Source organism: Triticum urartu, chromosome 6A (assembly GCF_056163025.1).
Source record: "Triticum urartu cultivar PI428250 chromosome 6A, HENAU_Tu73, whole genome shotgun sequence".
NCBI classification, from domain to species: Eukaryota; Viridiplantae; Streptophyta; class Magnoliopsida; order Poales; family Poaceae; genus Triticum; species Triticum urartu.
Genome location: NC_141878.1, coordinates 2,095,567 through 2,114,623, shown reverse-complemented (window position 1 = coordinate 2,114,623; position 19,057 = coordinate 2,095,567). Strand labels below are relative to the sequence as shown.

At 48.8% G+C, this 19,057-nt stretch overlaps 1 pseudogene; it reads right to left on the bottom strand.

Annotated features, from left to right (window-relative positions):
- Positions 1–2,364: 2,364 nt before the first annotated feature.
- Positions 2,365–10,196, bottom strand: LOC147962923 (uncharacterized; annotated as a pseudogene).
- Positions 10,197–19,057: the final 8,861 nt, after the last annotated feature.

Genomic DNA, 19,057 nt, shown 5'->3' with positions numbered 1-19,057 from the left:
CTGAGGTGACAAGTGTTTCTCTTTGTGATGAACTCGGTTCCACCGGTTTCATGTTTCCGGTCTAGCCGAAGATTTTCAGAGCAACCGAAGCATAAAACTCGGTGACACCGATTTCACTACAGGAAAAACATTTTGCCATTTATTCCTGCTTTATTCTTGATCCAGCTCCACTCAATGAATCTTGTCCTCTGCAAGCATCACAATTACCTTAATGCTTTGTACTGTGATTCAAGGACCGAACCCATTCACAACACATTCTAGAAGACCCTTCTTAGAAATTGATGTCAAAGGGGGAGAGAGAGATGACATCAAAGATTAATAATATCTCTAGGGGGAGAGATCTCTAGGGGGAGGGAATACTTCAGGAAAGAGTAATCTTCAAGGATCCCAGATGCTTGATGTTCAAGAGGAGAGATGCCACATGTCTTCTTGGGGAAAGACATGTTCATATGTGCTTATTTGCATTAGCTCTGTTCATTTGTTTCTTTGAGCTCTGTTTTTCTGTTCCCTATCTTCTCCCAGTATCCCATGCTAGATTCAGGGGGAGCAAGACATCCAAGGGAAAGAAATTTATTAAATTCATTGCATATCTTTCTCTTTGGGTACATGTCAATATCTATCGTGGTACTCTGTACTCACTCTACATGGCATCTCAGCCTTGGTACTCTTGTGGTTTCTTTTGTTTGCTCTAGCTAGTAGGTGCATCTGTATTATCTAACCTTGTTTATGCAGGCTCATCCCATCCTCTTTTGTTTGCTCCAGTGTGTGCTCTGCCTTGTCTCTTGGCTGGTCCTCTCGGTCCGGCCTGAGCATTGCCATGGCCGGTCCGGTCCTTGAAAACAGGACCGCCACTCTTCTTGGTCCATTCCGGCTCGGACCGCCGGCGGCCGGTCCAAACGATAGGTCGGACCTGGACCGGACCGGCCCGGACCGTATCCACCCTGATCCCTGCTCGTACGCCACCAAACACTGCGTAAACTACAAGGGAACGAGCCCCCCCCCCCCCCCCCCCCCCCCCGCCGTCGGCCGTGCAGGCAAGCCTAGCGGCGCCGAGTAGTGGCGGCGAGAAGAGGGCGCCCGGAGAACGCGGCCATAAAAAGGGGATCGCGATCCGCCTAGAGGACGACGCGGGTCCTTAGACAAACGGGGTATGTTTAATTGAGGTTTGCATTTCTTTCTTTTGCTCGAGTGGATACAGACAGACTGAATACATACAAGTACTAGTTGATGTCCGATCAGTGCTTACTATCCACCAATATCTCAAGAGATCATAGCAGAGAGAGTTCTCTTGCCACGTGCTGATCATTACACAGCCACAGGTACGCCAACAAGGGAGAGGGAGAGTAGTATGGGTTTCTCTGTACTTCCTATTCTTCTCCTCTGTGGTGCGCAGGTATAATCTTCCATCTAGGCGGGGATGCCCAGCCAATACCCTCTTCAACCGTCACAAGCAGCTCCTGTCTGCGCCTGTCCTTTCTCATCGATACGTGCCGCCATAACCAGCATAGCCCATCTAGTTCGTTTCCCTCCTAACTTTTCCCTATTTCTTTGCGGGCCCACCTGTCAGTGCCACCAACGGCATGTGCAGTACGTCAGGGGAGCTGCTTCCACTAAGTATACATGCAGACCTGGGTCCTGGGTATTCGCCCCTTTGGCTGGCCCCTCCTATGCACCAGGCCCGGCCCTGCACTCCACCACCGCCGCGCCACCCCCGATTTAAAGCATCTCCGTCACTGCCAGTGCCCGCATAGCCTCCGTAGGCATCTTCCAGTCGTCTCCCCGCGAGTCTGATGCTTCCCTGTCGTCGCATGTCTCGACTTTTGCTGAATCGAATCCGCTAGGACACCACGGAGAGGTTGCTGGATTTGGAGAATCTCCGTCGTCGCCGCCGCGCCACACAACCTCTATGACTCCGCCGGCCGTCTCCCCTCGACTCCGAGGCCCAATTCCATGTCGCACGCGCACCGCGGTATTGTAGTAGTTTACTATGTTTAGTTATGTTTTAGGAAATCTGTTTGCTTCAAATGAACTTGATATGCTTGAATTTTCTGTTTGTAATGATGTAGTAGTTCAACTAGTTTTAGATTATTTATTGGAGCACTAGTTTTACATCATCTATTATACATCATCTCTTAGAGCTGACCCTTTTTTGTGATGTAAAAAGCACTTTCCAGTAATGTATATTTTACTCCAACCTCTTTTTGATGGTGAAAATTCCATCATCTATAGGAGATAAGGCTGACTAGATCAGCTCTACACGAAGAGCTAGCTCTAACTGAATAGTCTAACATTATAACATACATATGCGTGTGCTGATGTGTACTTCACGTTAAACTCAAACATCATGGTGCGGCAAATCGCGCCTTACTCTTCTATTCCTCGTCTATCAGAGCTAAATTTGAAGGTGGAGAGAAGGGACCATGCCACGGTCACATGCATCTCACAGGAGCCAACCTTAAGCGTTCCCCGACTTCTACCTGCTTTTTGGGGTGTAAAAGCTACGGCATGTCTCCACACATCATTTTCCCTGTTGATACGCATAGCTTTGCTAAAATCTTGAGCTTTGGCTTCTTCACCTTCGCCATCTTTGGTCGACGGAGTTCGACGCAGACAACACGGCGCGATAGCTTGACCACATTGCTACGACCGTCCATCGGTAGTAATTTACCGTCTTCGAACGCAAGCAATGTGACTTTCATGTGATCCATGCTGGCGATGTTGGCGCACTACCGGAATAACCCTATATGCCTACGGCCTTATCTATGCCGACAACTTTTTGTCGGGGCCGTCGGCATACCTCAAGCTACGCCGACAGCCTGGGAAAAGCCGTCGGCATAGAGAAGCCGTCGGCATACCTCCATCTATGCCTACGGCAGCCGTAGGCATAGTTAGGTCGTCGGCATATATCGATCTATGCCTACGGTAGCCGCAGGCATAGTTAGGCCGTCGGCATAGATGTGGTCCGGGTGGCTCAGGGACCAACGGCGGGCTGACGCCGTCAAATCTATGCCGACGGCCCTGACGGCGGCCGTCGGCATAGATATTATCTGTATTTTTTTATTAGGAGCTGCCACGTGGCAGAGCTATGCCGACGGCAAGGCCGTAGGCATAGTTTTCCACCTATGCCTACGGCCTTGCCGTAGGCATAGCCCCGCCACGTGGCGCCTGGCCGAGAACTCTGCCTACGGATATTATTTGTTTTTATTTTAAATTATTTTTATTTTTAAGTTAAAATTTGTTTAATTTAAATCTAACTTATCTAAACTTAAACATACACAAATTATACATCGATTTAGGGTAGAATTTTCCATAGATTATGAATATCCAGTTTGTTTTTGTTTTTGAGTATGTTAGAAATGTGGCCTCCTATACTTTTGCATATATGTCCTTATGCTTTGTTAAAATCATAAGTAATTGATACTTGGATCGATTTTGACAAATTTTATATGGGTTTTATCAGAATCTTGAAAAGATTCTGTGCTATACTATGTTTCAAATTTGAACAAACTTAAATCATGTTTGCTTCAGATTTACAGAAAACACCCTTTTGTTTTGACCTTTTTGTATATTTGTCATTTCTTGCCCAAACGAGACAAATTTTATATCTACATCCATCAGATTGTTTCAAGGATTGTCGTTCATGAGGAAACGGCCATGTCGGGTTGACACAAAAGGAATCTTATGGTGTGTTTGGCCCAGACCTTGTACTCAAGTGTTCCTATGGGCCGACCTATCACAACCAGGTGAAAACGTCCATTGGTCAAAGCTCGTCCGGTGAAAGTCAAAGGCATAGATTTCCGGGTCAACTTGTCCAGGGTTAGGCCGACCGGGGGCCTTCGGGGGAGGGGTAGCAATGCCACCAGAGCATCGCGCCGAGTCCTCATACATGTCGAAAGGTGTGGTTCCATGTCTAAAGAGGCAATACGTGGCTCCGGTGTGAGGTTCGACCTCATGAACGACGATGAAATCGAAGTAATCCTTCTGCGGCTTTGGCGTTGCATGAATATTCCTGAACACTTGGAGCGTAATCAATTCATGACATTTTTACACAGTGCAGACACATATGATATAATATGCATGGCAATTTCTTATATTTTTGTAAGATGCAGGAGTATGTGAAAAAAAATTCCCCCACCACTGATTGTTTCCGCGTGTCTACAAGTGTGGTCGGGGGCCTTTGGGGGCTAGCTATGCCACCAAATCTTGCACCAGGTCCTCTTACATGTCTGGAAATGTGTTGTCAGGTGCAAACAAACGACATTTGGCTCCCGGAGTGTGACCCCTTCACGGAAGGCGCTGCCGCCGGCACTTGGAGGGGGGAAATGGCCGCATCGGGTCAATATGAGGGGGGTCCGCTAGTCGGTTGGGCCCAAACCTTGTTCTGAAATGTTCCTATGGGCTGTCCTATCACAACCAGGTGGAAAAGTACGTTGGTCAAAGGCCGTCCGGTAAAAGTCAAAGGCCTAGATCTTCGGGTCAATCGGGCTAGGATTAGGCCGGTCGGGGGCCTTGGGGGTAGCAATGGTACCAAACTCGCATTGTATCTTAATATATGTATACAAGTGCGATGGAGGGTTGAAATAGCAAACGGAGCAACGGGCGGCGCACTTCATTCACAAAACTGGGCACACTCTCTCTCGATAGCTAGATACTACCTCGGAAATGGTGCAGTTTACAAGAGGCCTTCGGTTAGGCTTATGCGAAATGCGCTCAAACTTTTACCACAACCTACAAGGGCCACATGACGCCATCGTGCTAGGTCTCGAGAATTTCCGGCATCGTATGATTTCCCGTGGATTTTAACAGCTAGATCCAGCATGTCGCTGAGGCACATTCACCCTTCGGTGGTGGGGCCTGCCCCTCCTTTGGTTGCACTAGGCCTACACATACCGCAAGGACATCATATATGATTTGACAAACCACTTCTGGACATCATTTCAGGTGGTCGCCATGCAGATCTGTAACTTCCTGCATTGAAACCCTACGGATGCAATAAATGTCTCAAATATTGCAGGCGGCCCCGGAAAATGCCATGTCCTGCCATGTGTCATGTGATGGCCCCATTTGAGATCATGAGAACTTTCGAGGTCAACGGAGAAACGGGCAACACACTTCCTTCACAAATCAGACAAGTTCTCTCTCGATAGCCATATACTACCTCGGAGATCTTGTAGTTTACAAGCGGCCTACGGCCAGGCTTCTACGAAACGCGCTCAAACTTTTACCACACCCTACAAGGGCCATATGATGACACCGTGTCAGGTCCCGAGGATTTCCAGCATCATATGATTTCCCGTGGATTTTAACGGCCAGATCCGGCATGCCGCCAAGGTACATTCGCGCCCGGGTGGTGGGTCCTGCCCGTCCTTTGGTTGCACTAGGCCTACACGTACCGTGAATACATCATATATGGTTTTACAAACCACTCTTGGACATCATTTCAGGTGCTCGCAGTTTACCAGCGGTCTCCGGTCAGGCTTCTCCCAAACGCGCTGAAACTTTACCACACCCTACCGTGGCGGGCTCGGCCCGGTCGGGAAGCATGGGAAGGAGCGAGCCGTTTATACCAATTCCCTTCTCCAAAATTGTTAAGTGTTTACTCGGAATAAGAGGAGAAAATACAATTGCAATAGCTTAAATCTCATTGGTGGAACCAATTGTGGCATGGATTGATGACATGGCTCACATCTATCCATCCATCTCTCCACACCACATGCCACATCCATCCATCTAAAGAAAAGGAGGAAAAAAAGAAAAACGAAAACAAGACAGAAACCCACCGCACGCCTCTCCCTCTCCCTCTCTCGCTTGTCTCTTCCTCCTCCGGACCTGCTCCCTCCCCCACCCACGAAACCCTCGCCGCCGCTGCCTACGCCGCTCGATTCCGGCATGTTCCGGCGGCCCTCGCCGGCGCGCAACACAGATCCGTGCTCCCCTGCCGCCGCTCTTCCCTTCCCTTCGGCCAGATCCGCCTCTCGCCGCCCCAAGAGCTCTCCCACGACCCCTCCCCATGGCTAGGGTTTCGAGGGTGGCATCCCCTCCAACTCCGGCGTGTCGCTGGCAACTCTGCTCCGCCCTCTCCGACGCCCACCGCAAGTCACACGGGCGGCTCCGCCTCGTGGTCGGTGCTCCTGCACCCGGTGGCTGCGGGGCGGACGCACGCGGCGGGTAAACTCCGGCAAGACGGCGGCCCCCTCCACGGCGTGACGGCGGTGCATTGCATCGGGTAAAGCACCCCCATGGTGAGCCCCTCTGCACTCCTCTGTTCCGCCCTTTTCCTTGTATAATGATGCTTCACTTCCGCCTAGCTAGCTAAAAGAAACGTGTGTTTGTTTATGTATGCTATGACAAATCACGTACGTGTATGCTAGCTAAAAGAAGCAACCAAACTAGTAGCTTAATTGATATACAGGAAACTAGCTAGATGTGCGTCTCTAACAATGTATTCATCAGGCCGCTCTCAGGTATCGTTTGAGTGCGCCAATTAGTTCGGCCAGCCTCTATGATTTATTCTGATAGTTGCTGGAGTGCTTCTATTTGTGAAAATTTCGACGCAACAAAAAAAATGTTAATCAGTCTGCTCTCTCAAAGTCAAGTTTGGGCTGCTGCATATGAATGGATTTTTTTTCTCAGTTTGGGAGCTAGGTACTGGTGGAGTTGGTATATCCATAGATAGCATACACTTGCGCATTTTTTTGAGTTCTTCTGTTGCAAATGAAAACAACCATCATGGATCTCCTCTGTTTTCAAGCAGCTTGCTTCTCCATGTATGTCTTATGCAGCATATTCGCAGGAGGGAGGGACGTCCATGGATTGGACTGCAAGGATTGGATGCAAACGAATGCACAGGAGGAGGAGAGATGCAAGCCATGCCATCACCTGAAGGTCCCTGCCGTGAACCCCTTCCCCTTCACGTGTATAATCATGCTCAACATATGATTTTTTTAATCTTCAATTCAGCCTAGCTAGCTGTTGTAGTACTTGCTTGTCTCCTTCCAAATGTTGCCCCAGTCCGTTGAGTTTCTTATTGCTCCAGGTAGTACTGCTATTTTTCTGCTCTGCAATTTGACATGCATGGTTCCAGGCTCTCAGTCTACCACTTTTGTTGCTGTGATGTCGAGCTCTGCTTTCTTTTTTATCACGAGTTGCAAAATTAGTAGGAAGTACACTTTTGTTAACTTGTTGGCTGAACCAATGGAACTACTGTTATTGATTTGTCGCTCAACTAGTTCTCCAATGATTGGATCGAATGATGGCATGACCCTACTGTTATCATTGCAATTATCTTGGTCTTATAGATGTTATTGTTCCTGTCATATATCACATGCTACTTTCTTTATTAGTTGGCTGCTGGTTCTATTTGTTCATATGTATAAGTGCTAATGTTTCTTTGTTATCTTATAAAGGATATAGTCCTTCATTTGTATATAGTTGTAACTCTCTTATTGATCAACATATACTGATTCATCTCTTTACTGCAATTACTCTGTAGTTCATGATTTGCTCCCGTAGTGGTATAAAATAATAGTTTCTCTTTCAAGCTGGTATTGTGTTTGATATATACTAGTCTTTATCTAAATACCATGTATTGGTATTTCTTGTATGGTTTAGTACATCATCTACTGGTGGTTTAGTTGTATATTGTACAGGACATAGTCCTGATGGTTGCATGTAGTGATAATTCTTTCTTTGCATTAACTATTTCGTATGTTTCAGATGATTTAGATGCATGCTTATACTCCTATCTATACCAGGTGCATGTGTTGTGCTTGTGTACCTATATACAGAATAGTACCCATGTGTAAGTGGATGTATGTGTTCTGCTTACAGCAGACGTTTAGTAAATGTGCTATCAATGGCCTATTTCTTCGTGCAGGTTATGGACTATATCTTTCCTTGCTAATTCCCTCTCTCTTAAATCTGATTTGAACAGATGCTACACTGGTCTCTTCACTTTCTTTCTTTCTCTCCTAGTCTCACTGATAAGAACAGGTGCTCCTTAATCTCGCCATGCCAATGATGGTGTCCTAAGGCTCTCATCGTTACTTAACAACAGATGCTGCACTACTTGATCCAATGATGCAATAGTCCTAGCACTACTAGGCTGCCTGAGGACAATCCCTACTTCAAACCCTACGTCTGGGCTAGTTGATTAGTAGTGGGTTAGTTGGATTTCATCTGAAAACTAACCCAAGCTTAATTGCGGGATCCCCTAATCATGGAGTTAGTGCTAGTTTGAGTTGATCTTTGGGTTTGGCTTTGATCTATACTTTGCTGGCTCTACTTCTGTCTTGGGTTATTGGCTCCATTTATGCAGTGTTGGCTCTCTTCTACTGTTTTTTTGACCAACTTAATCTGATTGGGGTTAGACTAATGTTTCCAAACTCCTAAGTGCTAGCTCCTACAACAAAGGCATTTTCCTAAGGGGAATGCTACATTTAAACCTTGATCAAGTTTTTCCTGTTTGTTGTTTCTTGTTTTGCAGGTTGATGAACTCGAAGAAAGAAGCAGAAGATGAAGAACTAGATAGTTTAGTATAGGTTTAGTGTAGGACTTTTTCTTTCTTCTTTTATTTCTTTTTCCTCTAAGTGTAATAACTTAATGCTTGTAATTGACATTTATATTAATAAAGTCTATTGTTTATTATTCAGACCAAATAATTGTAGTGTTCCATATATTGTGAATATAGTTTCTTTTATTCACTTTTTGCAATATAACTTGTATTATTTATTCATCAATATAGGTTTGCATATATGCCTATAGCAAAGCCGTCAACATAAATGCCATGTGGTAGCTCCTAGCCGAGGACTATGCCTACGGCAAAGCCGTAGGCATAGTACTCAGCCAGGAGCAACCTTGAGCTGCCACGTGGCAGGACTATGCCGACGGCAAAGCCGTAGGCATAGTTTCGGTACGTGGCAGCTCCAGGTTGGTTGGACTTAGTGACGGCGCCGTCAGCTGCCGTCTCGTCCTTTTTTTGCCGACGGTGAAACTATGCCGACGGCTGTACGGAAGCCGTCGGCATAGCTGCCTATGCCGACGGCTTTAGTATGCCGACGGTCTGACAAGAGTACGCTGACGCATTCTATGCCGACGGGGATATGCCGACGGAAGCCGTAGGCATAGGCCTATGCCGACGGCATTGTGGTCTATGCCGACGGCCTTGGGCCGTAGGCATAGCTGCTGATTCCGGTAGTGGCGGTGAAAACTCCTCGAAAGCCACGTGGCCAATCCCCATGAATGACTTCCACACTGACCGTGGCCTCCACAGAGTTGACGATGTGGGCGAATGCGAGCTCTAGCGTGCTGAGCTTGCTGGTGGATCCTTCATGGTACATCATGTACGAGCTAGATGCGCCTTGGTTTCTGTAGCAGAGTGCTAGAGAGCTTAAATCTTTGTCCTCGGATTGAACGACACCTTTCACCTTGAGATCAACCTCGACGTACGTAGGATCGACTGATAGCAAAACAGCTCGAGTGGGGCCTGTTAGTGCAAGATACGGATCCTGCATGCAAGCGCAGGACATATATATAAGGTTAGCCGAGCATTCAGTAGGCCAAATAGTATCATCGCAGAAGGAAGTAGCCACAAACCTGCTCCGTGATTCTTTGGCAGTTGTCTCTTTGGCGATGGAAGATGATATTACGGTTGTGATCCACCATGTCGCTGGCCGCGACCGTGCCATACACGTCAAGTGGCCACTGTAGGCCCCCTGTTATTGCCTCGACTTTGATCCAAAAGATCTGCAGAGTATCTTGTTCGTGGACGTAGGCGTCGTGGCTACCATCGGTGAAACACGTGGGAGGGATAGACGCTGGAAACGATGATCACAGTGCATGTAACGTGGTCAGCGATTGGAGAGATTGATTAAAATTGCGGCAGAGAAGAACCAGTAAAGCAGTAAAGATAGAATTAAGGGCTGTGTGCATGGATTGATCCGTGTGATTTTCAAAAAATGTTAAGGTAGCAATAAGGAGAGGCGTGAAACGATCCAAGGCTGCATGCATGCCGGCTTACTCGTGTCCTCGTAGGAGCCGCATTTCTTGGCGAACATGTCGTTCCAGAAAACACGGTAGAGACGAGCTTCGTGGGCGTTCACATCGGTGGGGGACTCCTCGGGCTCCGTCTCCATCTCCTTTTGCCGGCGAGCCAAGCATGCCTCCTCGCCACACCTCTCCGCCGGCGTCTCCGCCATGGTCCAACGTCACTTACCGATCTAGCTAAGGTAAGGCAGCCTCGGTCCTCGATCGATCTCCTCTGGGTTGCAATATATATACCGAGCCCGTGATTGTATTTGGGCACAAACTTAATCAGAGTCGGCATCCGACGACAACGAGGCCTACGTGGGTGCCGGCCGCCCACGTGGTTTCCTTCGCTAGCTATTACTGGATCGGCTCATACATGTCTCTCTCTATTACATTTTTTTTATTTTTTCTCTTTTTATATTGGAAAATGTTTGTTTTAAGGCCAATGCTACAAATCAGCCGGCTGATAACAAACAAACATAAGCCTCCTCCCCAGCCGTTAGATTAGCCGATGCGTAGCCGTTAGATCAGGTCAACGCAGAAATAGCACGCAACGACTCGCGCCTCCTCTACACTGAGCACAACCATGGTGTCTCGCCATCAATCCCACCTCGCACCTGCGTCGATGACCTTGCAGCACCGGAGCCACCGGACAGAGCTCCACGGATCAATACTGGGAGTCGACGGAAAACAAAAGCTTCAACGCAACACCAACGACCCCCGGCGAAGCTCCACTATAGACCCATGGCTGCACCGTGGTGTGAAAAAAAGCTCTGACGCAGCACCATCGTTGTCCCTGACGAAGTTCCGTTGCAGCCCCGGCCACGCTCCATTGCAGCCGCGGCGAAGCTCCATTGCAGCCACCGGCATGCGGCGTTCCGGCGAAGCTCCATTGGAGCCTGGCCACGCTCCATTGCAGCCACCGGCGCGTGGCGTTCCGGCGAAGCTCCATTGGAGCCCCAGCCCCGCTCCATTGCAGCCGCAGCGAAGCTCTATTGAAGCCACGACAAAGCTTCATTGCAGCCCCCGGCGCGCGGTATTCCGGCGAAGCTCCATTGGAGCACCGGCCCCGCTCAATTGCAACCGCAGCGAAGCTCCGTTGCAGCCACGGTGGAGCTCCATAGTAGCCGGACGCGCTCCATTGCAGCCCCCGGCGTGCTCCATTGAAACGCAGCCGACGGTGGCGGATCTGCGACGCACGACGACCGCGTCTGTTGCGCCGGCGTGTTGTACTGCAGCTCTCCCCATCTGCCGAGATCTGCGTGGTAGCAACCCCTGCCTCCGACAAGAACCACCGGTTGCAGCACTCCTATTCGGCAACACCGGTCATGGCGGGAGCTCGTTGTTGTGCAGCTCTCTCTCTCTCTCTCTCTCTGCTTGCAGTAATGGCAGAGATCCTCCATGGATTGCAGCTGTGGCGAGAATCGGAGGGCATGGCTAGCGGCGGTGGCGCGTGAGCCCTGCACGCCTTGAAGAGGGGGTGAAATGGAGGGGCGGTGGAGAGAAAGAAAGAGCAGAGGGGATTAGATCGGGAGGAAGAGGAAAGTGGGAACGAGAGGATTTGGGAGAGATAAGGGAAGGGGAGCGAGGCTGGACACGTGGCGTGCACGAGAGGAGGTTTACGCAACTGAGAAATCAGCCGGTTTAGAAATAACGTTTTTCTTGTTTTAAACCGGATGATAATAGCGAGACACAAGCCGCTTCCAGCGATTGACACGCATCCCTGGCTGGCCCACGCACCGCTCCCATCTGTACCTTATCCCACGCAGGGAAGCCACAGCCACGCAATTTTCTCGCGCTCGCGTCGTCTTCCTCATTCAGATCCCTCTCTCTCTCTCACTCTCTCTCTCTCTCTCCTGTCGCCACTACCATGGCCGCGCTTTGCTCTACTCCATCCCTAGAGTTCCCCTATCTTCCTTCCCTTTCTCACCCCTGGGGCAATGGAGTGTTGCTGTTGCACATGGCACCGCTTGGCTACGACTGGAGCTGCCATGAATGGATGGGAGCCTCGACACGCAACCCCCGCCTGCCATGGCCGTCGGAGCTACTGCTGTTGCGATGAGGAGCATCTGCACATGGTCGTCGGAGCTTCGTTTTAAGCAGCGTGCGTGGCTCCCTGAGCTGCAATGAAGTGCGTGCCGGCTGCGACGGTGACCGCGGAGAGTTTCCCACGGGGCCGGCGCTGCAACTCCGGCGATGTGGATTTGAAGCTGTTGGGAGCAACGCCAGGCCGCCGAAAGCATAGTCGGGGCTGCAATGAAGCTTTGCCGGAGTTGTAATGGAGCTCCGCCGGACGCGGTCGGTGCTGCGTTGGAGCTCTAATGGAACTTCGTCGGACGTCGTCGGTGCTGCATTGGAGCTCCACCAGAGCTGCAATGGAGCTTTTCGGGACGCCTGGCCATTGGTGCTCCGGTTGAGCTGTGGTCGCCCTCGTACTATGCTGCAGTGGAGCTTAGTCGAGGAAAGCAGCGCTGCATTGAAGCTGGTAGCGCTGCTGCCGTGGCGTGCTGCATCGAAGGACCACCAGCGCGCTGATCCGACAATTGTCCAGGCGAATGATTTCACCGGGAAATCATCCGACTGATTTGTAGTAGCCACCTTTTATTTTGTTCTTAAGTTTTGTTTTTATTTTATTCAAGTTCATGAACGTTTTCAAGCAGACGAACATTTTCAAATTCTGGAACTTTTTCAAATTCACGACATTTAGTAGTACGTAGCAGCTCCTGCTCCGCCACTGGTTGACTCGTGGCACGGACATACCTCAAGTCCTCAACACCTGCCCCTTCCTCCACGGCCTGCTCGCCGGCATCTCCATGTTAAGGTCCATAATGTGGGCAACGACGAGATCGTCGACATCGTTTACGTCAAGGCCTCTGTGAGACCTTTTGGAGAGTAACTAGTTAACAAGCGCTCCTTTGGAACCCTCGTAACGATCAGGGCCACTTCGCGCACTCTCATCGATTTCCCACGTGTCAAGCTTTGGTTGCTCCCTTCGGATTTTGTTCTTTTATTTATCCGCACGTGTTTTTGGCTTTTTAGACGGTTTTTTTTGGGTTTTTATGACGTTCTGGTTTTCCATCGGTCTACCTTAGCTTTTGGATCAATTTTTTTAAAATATTTTCCTTTTTTTCTTTCGTGAGAGTCACGGTTTTGCTTCTGCGAGAGGCACGGTTGTGCTTTCGCGAGAGTCACGGACGTGCCTCTCAAAAATGAAAAAACGCGTTTTCTATTTTTTTTTTCTTTCGCGAGAGTCACGGTTTTGCTTCCGCGAGAGGTATGGTTGTGCTTTAGCGAGAGTCACGGCCCTGCCTCTCGGAAATGAAAAAAAACGTATTTTCTATTTTTTTTTCTTTCACAAGAGTCGCGGTTTTGCTTCTGCGAGAGGCACGGTTGTGCTTTCGCGAGAGTCACGGCCGTGCCTCTCGGAAAATGAAAAAACACGTTTTCTATTTTTTTTCGAGAGTCACGGTTTTGATTTCGTGATAGGCACGATTGTGCTTTCGCGAGAGTCACAGCCCTGCCTTCTCGGAAAAAAAAACTCGTTTTTTCCTTCCGCGAGAGTCATGGTTTTGCTTCCACGAGAGGCACGGTTGTGATTTCGTGAAAGGCACGGGCGTGCCTCTGTCGAAAAGGAAAAAAACCCGTGCTCTCGGTTTGGTTTTTTTGTGATAAAAAAGTTCGTCAAAACCTATCAATATGGGATCTAGTTTTGAAGATCTCAACACGAGGAATCCAACGGTGAAAGTGGTTTGAGATTTGGAAGCACGGTTTGAGAGATAAAACGTTTTGAATAAACGGATCTATGGAAAAAGGGAAAACTCCCAGGTTGCAAAACTGGTGCGCTGCATGTGCACCACTTGTCGCAATCTGGAAAGTTGGAGTGATCTTTATAACGGGGCAATGCTACACACACGGGCATCAATTTTACGGGGTTCACGGAAAGGCTGAGGTGGGGTTTTTTAATTGGGTGCAAATCAGGATGACGGGCCCCACCCCAGCTAAAAATCAGGGAGGCAAGTTTAATTAGGAGGAAAGAGTCCGTGAGTCTAGCATTTTCGTTTACAACAAGTACTCCTAAACTAGTGATTTCAGACCTCCTGTTCGTTAATTTTTCCAGGCATATAGGCCGCATGGGCTTGCATCCATGTAGTATAGGCCAAGCTTGGCCGTTGAAGGCCAGCGCCGATAAAATGTCCCAGATCCGCATCTAATAGAGGAGATCGGGGCACGTACGGATCCAGACTTGGAGAAATGTCGATGGCGCGGGCGAACGCGGGCGACGGCAACACCAAGTCGTCGTCTCGGTCGGCGGCGTGATGGCACAACCTTCCTGATGACCTCATCGGCATGGTTGGCCGCAGGATCTCCTCCCCGTGCGACCGCGCGTGCCTCGCCGTCATCTGCAGGCTGTGCCACGACGCGGCGTTGCCGCTCCTGACGCAGCCCACCGTCCTAGCTTTCATACTCTCGCCATATGGACGTATCAAGAAGAAGCACATGTACGGCCCCTGCGGCAGTTGGGTCCTAAGTGTTCTTGGCAAGGCTCGCCGCCACGGATGACCACCAGCTTGTGATTGTCAATCTCTTCTCTGGCACCGAGGTGTCGCTTACCGCCAACCAGTGTTAGAATATACGTGTTGTAATCTCAACCTCCTTCCTTCTCTTGTATTCTACTCAAACTCCTCTTGTATAACCTTGTACGCCAAGCCAAGGGTTGCGGCCAATATCAATATAAACACCACGCGGCTCCCTCGATGAAGTAGGAACGCTTGATATCTTTCATGGTATCAGAGCCACCTCTTCTCATACATCTAGCCACAAACCAAAACCCTAGAAACCACATACCATCGTCTTCATGGCTTCCTTCGCCGGTGTCTCCCTCAACCTCCGACCGCCGCCGTCTGAGAAGATCGCAAGAGGTAATTTTATCCTCTGGAAGATGCAGGTCCTCCCAGCCCAGCGAGGTGCGCATGTGAGGAGGCTCCTAGACAACACCAACGCCGCTCCGCCCAAGACGGTGGAGGTCACGAAGGCGGACAAGACCACGGCCCTAGAGCCGAACCCCCTATATGAACCCTGGATCGCCAAAGACCAGCAGGTTCTATCATACCTTCTCAATTCCATGTCTCCAGAAATTCATGCACAAGTTGATGGGAAAGATTCCACCTTTGAGCTCTGGACGATGGTGACAAATCTCTTCGCCTCACAATCTCAGTTCGGATTACTAATCTGAGAATCGCCATCACCAATACCAAGAAGGGCGCCATGTCAAGCTCTGCGTATATGGAGAAGATGAAAAGTCTTGGGGATGAACTAGCTGTTGCCGGTCGTCCAGTATCTGATCCGGAGATGGTGGACTATATCCTGGTCGCAGCTGGTCCCTCATCCGCCAATGCGGTCTACAGAGGTCGTGGTCAGTCCCGCGGCAGATCTCGCGTGCGCGGAGGAAGGGCGCGTGGCCGTGGTGATCGTGGTGACCGCGGTGACCGTCAGTCCTCTTCCTCCAACGGAGGCGGCGGATTCAGAGGCCGCCCTCGACAGCAACAGCAACAGCAGGTTCGTGAGCAACAACATGACTATCCAGAGTGTCAGATATGCTACAGACACGATCCAAGAGGTGCACGAGTTTGCTGGTGGCGTTATGAAGAAAACGACCAAGAGGAAAAGGAGGAGCATGCAGTCTCCTATGGCGTGGACACCAACTGGTACGCCGATAGTGCAGCAACATACCACATCACAGGTGAACTTGACAAGTTGACGATGCAGGAGAAGTACAATGGAGGCGACCAAATTCACACGGCAAGCGTTTCTGGTATGGATATCACACACATTGGCAGTTCAATTGTTAAAAACCCCGTGAAAAATTACCACTTGACCAATGTCTTGCATGTTCCTCAAACATCTAAAAATCTTGTTTCGGTTCATCGATTCACCCTTGATAACAATGTTCTTATTGAATTCTATCCTTATTTTTTCTTGGTTAAGGACTTGAGAACAAGGAGAGTCATTCTTAGAGGACAGTGCGTGGGAGGCCTCTACCCACTCATATCATCATCATCATCTTCATGGTCAAATAAACAAGCAAATATTGTCACCAAGCTATCTACATCAAGGTGGCATAGTCGTTTGGGTCATCCATCTTCAGTCATAGTTAGATTTGTTCTTAGCAAAAATAAACTCTCTTATGAGCCTAGTGTTGAGTCAGTTTGTGATTCCTGTCAACAAGCAAAAAGTCATCAGTTACCTTACCCAATTTCTACTAGTGTGTCTACTGCCCCTTTACAACTTATCTTTTCAGATGTATGGAGGGCAGCTCCTATTTCCGTTGGTAGATTTTCCTATTATGTAAGTTTTATTGATGACTATAGTAAATTTACTTGGATTTACCTATTGAAAAAACGATCTGGCGTATTCCAAGTTTTCCTCAATTTCCAAAACCTTGTCACCGTCGTTAGGGTCCATTGGGAGATGATCAGCAGTAGAAAGGACAGGTCCATTGCAGCATTCAACCAGGAGTTAAATCATCACATACGTCGCCAGGAGAACCAGATGTGCACAAGCATGATAGATTTAAACAAGGCGATGACCAGGATCACAGAGCTAGAAGAGGAGCTCAAGTCTACACGTGATAGATATGAGGAGGAAATGACGGTACTTGTGGAGATGAATGACGAACTGACAAGGAAGCAAGGAGTTTTCATGGGAGACCCCGCGCCAGGAGGAGAAGATGATGAACCTAAGGAGATTCATTACGAAGACTACATCATCATCGACGACACCGACTCCGACCCCGATGGTAGTGATGATGACTATGAAGACGAAGCTGGAGCGGATATCATGGAGTCTTCCACCGATCAAAATTTATAGTAGACCAACATATCATTAGTAGTATTCCCCCCATGTAAATATTAGTAGTCCGAGCACTATAACGAGAGTTAGATCGATTGTATGCCCTTGCTTGATTGATTGAGTGTTATGATATGATTGTGTTTGTCCCATGTGCATATAGCTAGGTAGTGCTTTCTCATTAGACCTCACTCTATTCTAATCTCTCCCCTCTAAACCCATCAGATCCCTCCGAGACGTGACTCCAGATTTGCTTTGCCACCGGAACTCACTCAGTTGATCTAGCAGCAGAAAACACTGATGCAGTTGCTAGTTCAGAATTAGGGCAACAACAACAACAATGACAACAACCCACCACCACCACCTCCAGTTGACAACTTAGCCCATTTTCTGAGATTACAACCACCGGTGTTTGCTAGTAGCACCGAGCCTGTAGTTGAGGATGACTGGCTACGTAGGATTGGAAGGGAGTTAACCACTGCCGGTTGCACAGATGCTGAGAAGGTGCGTTTTGCCTCACACCAATTGGATGGTCCCGCAGCCGCATGGTGGGAGAATTACACAGCCACTTTCCCCATAGCCAATGTTACTTGGGATCAATTTCATCAAGCATTCCGCACAGCCCATGTCTCAACAGGAGCTATGAGCATGAAGAAGCGTGAGTTTCGCAACTTACGCCAGGGCAACCGGGCTATGGGGCAGTACGTGGAGGAGTTTAGTAAGTTATCTCGCTATGCCCCTGATGATGTGGCCATAGATGCCGCGAAGAAGGAGAAGTTTATGGAAGGGATGAATGATGAGATGAGCATGCAATTAATGGTGGCAACATTCAACAACTACCAGGAGATGGTAGACAAGGCTCTTATGATTGAAGGGAAGCAATAGCAGATTGAGAGACGCAAGAGGAAGTATAGGCAATGAAAGTACAATTCAGGAGCTCAGCAGAAACCCCGTTTCACCCCGAACCCAGGAGGATTTACCCATAACCATGCAGGCCATAACCATAATGGAGTAATTCCGCATAACCACCATGGCCCTAGGAATGGAAATGGCAGTGGAGCAGGCAGCAATCAGAACCGCTCTAACCCAGCAACTCCCGCCAAGAAGGACCTGAGTCACATTACCTGTTTCAAGTGCGGGAAGACTAGGCACTACGCCACCGAGTGTTCTGAAGTAAAGAATGGGAATGGAAGCGGAAGCTCTGGGAAGAAGCCCAACCCTTTCAACAAGGGACAAGTGAACCATGTGAACGTGGAGGAGGTTGAGGAGTAGCCTGATGCAGTTATCGGTAAGTTTTTGGTTAAGTCATTTACCGCAATAGTTCTTTTTGATACTGGTGCATCGCATTTGTACATTTCAAGGGGTTCGTGGATAAATATAAGTTGCCCACCAAGGTACTTAGGACACCCTTGTTGGTAAGCTCACCAGGAGCGGAGTATATGGCTAGTCAGGGATGTTTTTAGATGCCAATGACCATAGGTAGGCATGTTTTCCCCTCAGACTTCATAATTTTGGAATCCCAAGGATTGGCTGTGATACTCGGTATGGACTGGCTATCGATGTCCAGTAAGTCAATTCTGCTCACCTCACTGGAAGGGAAAATGATTAAGTATGTATCCAGGTATACTCCTACGAGTACTCACCTAAATTCCCTCACGGGAGTTGTTTGGGAAGAAGTGCTAGTAGTGAAGGATTAACCAGATGTATTTCCAGAGGAACTACCAGGCATGCCCCCGGATCGAGACATTGAACTTTTGATAGAGTTATTGTCAGGCACCGGACCAATATCAAAGAGACCATACCGGATGCCCGCAAATGATCTGGAGGAGATTAAGAAACAGATTAAGGAGTTATTGAAGAAAGGTTACATCCGACGAAGTTCATCACCATGGGGAGCCCCGGTGCTCCTGGTTGAGAAGAAGGATAAGTCTCTGAGAATGGTGGTTGATTATCGGGCATTGAATGAAGTAACAATCAAGAACAAGTACCCCCTGCCGATGATCAATGATCTGCTTGACCAGTTGCAAGGAGCAAAAGTCTTTCCCAAGATTGATCTTCGATTAGGATACCACCAGCTGAAGATTCGAGAACAAGATATACCTAAGACAGCTTTCACCACAGGGTACGAGCTATACGGGTACACGGTTACGTCATTTGGATTGACTAATGCCCCTACCTATTTCAT